Source organism: Sylvia atricapilla, chromosome 10 (genome assembly GCF_009819655.1).
Source record: "Sylvia atricapilla isolate bSylAtr1 chromosome 10, bSylAtr1.pri, whole genome shotgun sequence".
NCBI classification, from domain to species: domain Eukaryota; kingdom Metazoa; phylum Chordata; class Aves; order Passeriformes; family Sylviidae; genus Sylvia; species Sylvia atricapilla.
The window spans coordinates 16,949,385-16,955,883 of NC_089149.1; positions in this window are offsets into that span (position 1 = coordinate 16,949,385).

The window sequence follows — 6,499 nt, forward strand, 5'->3', positions numbered from 1 at the left end:
ACCACCTTCTGGAACAGCTCCTGCTCCTCTGAGCTCACAGCCTGGACTCTCAGCAGCCAGAGCCTTTCTGCACGTCTCCCTTCAACCTCTCCAAGGATTCTCCTTCCCCTCCACTGCTGCCCTCCCCTTGGGGGTGGCAGGAGGTCTCTTTCCCCTGGGAAGCTCCCATGGTGCGCTGTCCCCTCCAAACATCCCCCTGAGCAAGCAGCTCCCTGGCCAATACAGACAAACCCCTGTGGAGGTGCTCCTGTGTCCACCAGCACCCTTGAAAGCAGGGCTCCCTTCTGCCAGCACATCTCCATGACCAGAAGCACAAATAACTCAGCAAAGCCCAGGGAACTTCTCCCCACCTCCCAGCTTACCTGGAGTGATGCCACGCAGAGCAGCCCTTGGAGGAGCCTTGTCCCAGAGGCATCACCATGGGTGACTATTTATGACACCTCAGTGTGTGCTCCCCTCCCCTCCTTCCCCCAAGGGCCACCCACAGATCATGACCATCCATCTCCCCATCCCAGGGAAGGATGACTGGCTGGATGAGCCAGCCTCTGCCAACACTGAGGCTGCGCTTCTGCCTCCTTCTTCCTCATTTTGGAATTTACACTGGCAGAGCTCACCGAAACAGGCACAGCCTCAGATTTTAAGGCTTCTATACCACATCTGCATTAAATACCTCAACCAGTGCCCGAGCAGTGAACACTGTTGTTCCTGGAACAACCTGGGGTGAATATGTTGGGATAATCTATTCCTCTCTAATACTACAATAAAAACTTCAGGATAAATATTCCCGTGTGTCAACTGGCTCCTAACTCCCACCCTTTGCTTCCTCACAGGTGTCTTGGCTTTTCCTCAGGTGTTGAGTGTATCCCCATCACATGTGGATCTCATGCCTTGGTAATAAGGTTGAGAGAGGAAGGTTATTTCTGGATATCTTAATTATAAGTCATCAGATATCAGCATTTTCTATCAGCCACGACTGGCAGTTAATGTTCCTGCAACACAGGGAAGGTTAGGAACAGGAGCAGGAGAACATGAATGACCTCTATGTCTGAGAACAGGAGTCAGGGAAACTGTAGCAAGAAAAATGGCAAAAATGGGGCAGTTTTGTTGGCAGAGGAGTTACAGGCAGCACAAGTAAAGAGAGGAATGGCTCATGGGCTGTGCAGGCAGAAGGAAGAACCTTCTCAAAGAAGAGTTTTGAGAGCCCTCCAAGAGCCACATGGGAAAAGATGAATGGGTGAGGCCCAGTTGCAGCAGGCAATTCCATTCCTCTTGCAAAAATAAACTGAGGAGCAGATTATCTGACAGCCGCTCTGAAAGGAAAATCAGAGTTGGCATCAGCAGAGGAATTCCTGTTTTAGTCACAGAATCTCAGGACAGTCTGAGGGGGAAGGGACCCAGCAGGATCATGGGGTCCAGCTCTGAAGTGAGTGGCCCATGCAGGGAATGAACCTGAGAGCTTGGCATCATTAGCACCATGTTCAAGCACCTGAGTTAATCTCAGGGTATTTCACCCCTAAATAAGATAAATCAGTCTCTAAAATGAAGACAGACAATGCACACAGGATCAGCAGAGTCCAAGTTCTCCTTCCTCTCTTTTTTGACTTAGAAAGAGAGGAACCCATTTTTCACTCTCTTGGAAGAAAATGTTTTGCAACCTCATCTTGTGCCTTTCCTGCGTCACAGCAATCTGAAGTTCATTCCCACCATACACATGACCTGCTCCATCATCTGCCACAGAAAACCCCACGCCAGGAAGTGTGAAGCATCTGGGTGAATCTCTTTCCTGGATTGCTGATCTTTTCCTTATAAGAATAATCATAATACAAGGCTAATTTTAGCCCTGCACATGAGGAGCTGCGTGCTTGTCTCTCTCACGCCAAAGTTCAAGTGTGAAAGTGTCAGCACAGCAATTACTACTGGCAAGGAACTTGCTGCCAAGTCACCCCGTCCTGGTGTAGCCAAACGTGGTCCCAGCTAACACAATTCCAGCTTGGCAAAGTCCTCCTGTTGATTCCTCACAGCCGAGGAGGTGCCTTCACTTCTCTGCTCCCCTAGACTCTTTTGGGCCTGGGGAAACTGCTGCAGGCTAGGCTTCAAGAGTGGTTTGACTTCAAGGAGAACCAGAGAGACTGAGGTGAGTCTGAATTGGTGAGAAGAAACCGTTCTGTGCCGAACCAGCTTCCACCTTGGTCCTGCATGGAAGACGTTCTGCACCCCTCTGGTCTCTCCCACTCCCCTCCTTAGCATCTGCAAGTCTATTTCTGCCACTGCTCAGCCAAGACTTCTCCAAAATCCCCTTAGAGAAGCCCTCCAGGGAATTTGTGGCTAAAACTGAGGAAACGCCAACACAATGCTGGACAATATTCGCTTTAGAGCTTAAAAATGTCATCTGAATTTACTTTTCTGATAAACCAACCCCATGAAAAGTTGGAAGTTTACAGAAAGGGAAAACAAGTACATTAAACCCAAGAGGTATTTTGAGTTTGAGGTATCCCTGTAGTTCCTTGACCTGCAGACTGATGTAAAAACATTCCTGATTCAGTTGGAACTGGAAATATTTTTCTAGGCTGAGTTCAGGGTTTTCCAGCTTCAACACCATGGCAGGGACTGAACTCCATCCACTGTTCCAGTGAAGACCTACCTACAGTCAGGAACATGAGGGCAACCCAAAATTGATTTCTTAATTTCTCTTTCTCCACTATACATACCAATGACAGAAATGTCCCAAGGAGCCCAAACACAACTGCAGAAGTCAGAGGCTCTGCCTTGCCACCACCTGTACCAGGAGACACTGACAATTCAGAATAGAAAGTCTCATTTTCTCTGCCCTTTCATTGGGAAGGATGGAAAATCCTAGCTCTGCCTTTTTATTAGTTTTCACAGGGGTATTTTTCCCGTCCAGGTCCTGTAAGTTTGTCTCACTTCAAGATTTTGTATCTTCTACAACAGCCTGAAGCCTTCTTGGGCAGTGCTGTCATCAACAGCTCCCTATCCTTTCTACCCCAGTTTCCTTAAGGAAAAACTCAGGAACTCTCCACATAACACAGGGACAGATTTCCATTAGAACAAAACCAACAAATAAACCCCAACCGCAAAAAAACAGGAACTGAAGAAAGCTACTGAAAACAGTTTGTTTTATTTCCAGGATCAAATATTACAATAGGACATTTACATATATTTATAAAAAATGCAGCAGTTGTGTATATAGATCAGAGGTTTCCTTGAGTTTGGTCCCTCCCAGCACAGTGAGCTGAAAACTTCCAAATTAATCCTCTCCCTCCTCCCATGTGAAGTTGCCATCATTGAAGAAAGTGATCATTGTAAAAAGCTGTCCCTTAGAAACAGCCTTATTTTTTAAAAAAATCATCCTTCCTGGAGTCTGGTGTCTGTGAGTTGAGTTTTACTCAGATGTTCTTCATATAAATCTGGTCTATAAAATAGCACCTCATCCCCCGCTCCACAGTTTCAGTTCTACACCTCCAACCTGGGCAGCATTTAGCAGTTACAAAGTGACTTTTCTCTGCACTGCAGACATTCCCAGCCATCAGACAGTGATCAAACCCTGAATTTGCCCACCAACACAGTGGATAACCCGAGGCAGGTTGAGGCAGTGCTGTCAGGTGCAGCAGTCTCTGACTGAACCCCTGTGTGTGTAAATACTTATGGCTCTGCTTGTTGGGAGTGCACAGCATCCCACGGACAAGAGGAGACAGGAATAAAAGTCAGCACAGAAAGGGCATCCATTAACCTCCCCAGCTCCAAAACCACACAGGCCTGTGGGTACTTCCAACAATGCAGCCAGCACAGGGCTCAGCATCAGTTTGTTTTGTCTTTGAAACAGGAGCTGCTCCGTTTATAGAAAATCACTTGTGAAAATAAATAGAAAGGGTGAGGGAGAACAGAGGCTGGATTTGAGCCTATGGGAACAGCCAGACAAGGCACAGCCAGTCCTTAAGGACAGCGACTTTGCACTTCACCCACCTAAAGCACATCTCTGCCATCCCTTCTTCTCTTGGAACACCAGATTAACTGTTATTATCAACTTCACTAAACAGGGATTAAACCAGAAGAAAGTAGTGACATTTAATACAAATTAAAAAGGAAAAAAAATGAAGTGATGAGGCTCTGAAATGACACTGGTCTTCACACTCACACGGACATTCCTACACAGGTCCCTATGTTCATATTTCATTTTTATGTGGTTGACAAAAAAACCCACCACATTTCAAGCATCTCTGCAGCATTTGCTACCTGACAAACAGCCCAAATGCTGCCCTGTATTGGGAGAAAACTGGATTTAATTTAGCCCTTGTTGCTCAAGTCCCAGTGAAGAAGCTGAGTGCTCTGATAAGAACAGGAATTTGAGACCCTTCAGAAGAGAGGCTGAGTTACTAAAACCTGCACCAAACCCAGTTTTTGCAAAGGTACAAACCACAGCACCAGAGCCAGGGCAAGCTGAGTGTACAAATCAGCTCTGAAGAATGTGGACCTGTGAAACACAAGCTGGACAAAGGAGAGATGTCACTTCCCCCTAACAGTGAGGAGAAGGTCAGGGAGCTCTGGAAGAGCTGATGGAAAAATTTCTGTTTAGATCCACTCAAGAATAGAGGTATATTTGAATGCCTTTTACAGACAACTGTATTTTACAAGGCTACCTGCAGATCCTGCACATTCCTCGAAGATCAGTGGTGTTAACTGAACTGATTTACCAGGAAAACCAACACACTGCAGTCCATGAACACCAGAAATCATAAAAAACACAGACCTTAGTTCAAAGCCTAAAGAAAATAACACAAGTATGGCCAGAAATCTTTGGTCCAGCCTCTACCTGCCCTTTTTAGGTCAGTAGGGAATGCTGTGAGGTTGAGGCTGGTCAGTTAGCTTGACTAAGAGCATGCAGCATCAGAAAGATCCAAAATCCTTCTGTGGGCCTCTGCAGTGGGGAATAAATGTGTCAGCTGCACCTGGCAGGGAAAGCCAGAGCTTGTTTCATCTTCTGTTCCAGGATCCTGGTTGTGACGGACTACTGGACATCACATCCCAAAACGAAGCTGTTAGATGGAGAGCACAGGCAAAGAGAACATGTCCACCAGCAGCAAGAAGCTCCAGCTCCAAACACAACAGCCCTGACCAGTTCTCCTTTCAGAAAAACCTCCACTGCCCACATGAACTGCAGCTCCTTCAACCTCCCCAGCCCTGGCAGCAACACATGCAAATCCTGACCAAGTGACACCACAGGAAGCCACAAACCACAGCTTTTGAAGGATTGGTCCTTTGTCCTTCACAGCTCAACATCGTATTTCTCAATCAAATTTAACACATTTTTTCCAGCACAGGCAATTTGAGCTCCAGAGTTCTCATCTAGAAGTGACTGTTTAAAGGCTCTTTAAACATTGCCCAACCCATCACCTTCACTGCCATGAGCTGTCCCAGGCAGGACTTGATTACTGCTTCCAATCACATTCCTGAGGCCAGCAAAACACATTCCTCCAGAGGGAAGAAGAGGTGAAAAGATTCTATCCTGGCTAGTGCACTTTCTCATCAGCTTTCAGCCCCTACAGCACAGCTGATGTGTGGCACTGGGTTTGTTTGGGTTTGGAAGAGGAGAGAGGGGAATCAACAAAAAGAAGAGCCAAGTGCAGGGATACATATTCCTTAAATTTTTTTTCTGTTTCTTGCTCTCAAAGCAAAGCAAAGCAAAGCAAATGAAAAGTGATAGGAAAAAACTACACTGTGACAGAGAAACAAAAAAATCCAACCCAGGATCAGAGTTTCCCGGAACAGAACAAACTCCTAGAAACCACAAGAAAATGCCATTTTCTGTGTGAATGTTCAACTTCCCTATCGTCTTTCCTCTATTTGAGCAATTTGAGTTTGATCCTGGTCTCATCACAAAGCTCAGCCTAGCCCCACATACAGCGGGGAGGAGCAGCCAGGGAAGGTGCCAATGACCACACCTTGTTATTCCAACCAGACAGCTCGAGCTGCTTCAGGGAAGCTTTAGGTCTACCTGGAAATGTGAGTCAGAGATCTGGATATCCAGGAACTAAAGGATCCTTCAGTCTAGAGGTGCCACTGCTGCTTCACAGGCCAAACACAAACCACCCCCTCACTTCCCTTCACACCTGGGGGTCTTTACAAACCAAAGACAACATCTGGTGTCACACCAAGCACCGATCAGGAAACTGAGCTGAGACTCTGCTTTCCTGACACTACATCCTGCAGCAGAAAGGGAAATCAATTTACACAATTGCATGATTACATGTCGAACCTCAATTAGGGGCAGGAGGCAGCTGTGAGCTGAAGTTTTGATGTGGAACGCCTGACATTTTCTGTGATTTCTTGCATTTAAAGATTCCAAAGTACAGATGCTAATATGAAAGCAATGGCAAAATATCTTGAAAAGTTGGAATACATAAATTTCTGACTACTAAAGTGTTTAACAAGGACAATCATCTGAGAGTGGCAGAAAAAGTCAGCAGTCATGTCAGGTCCCATG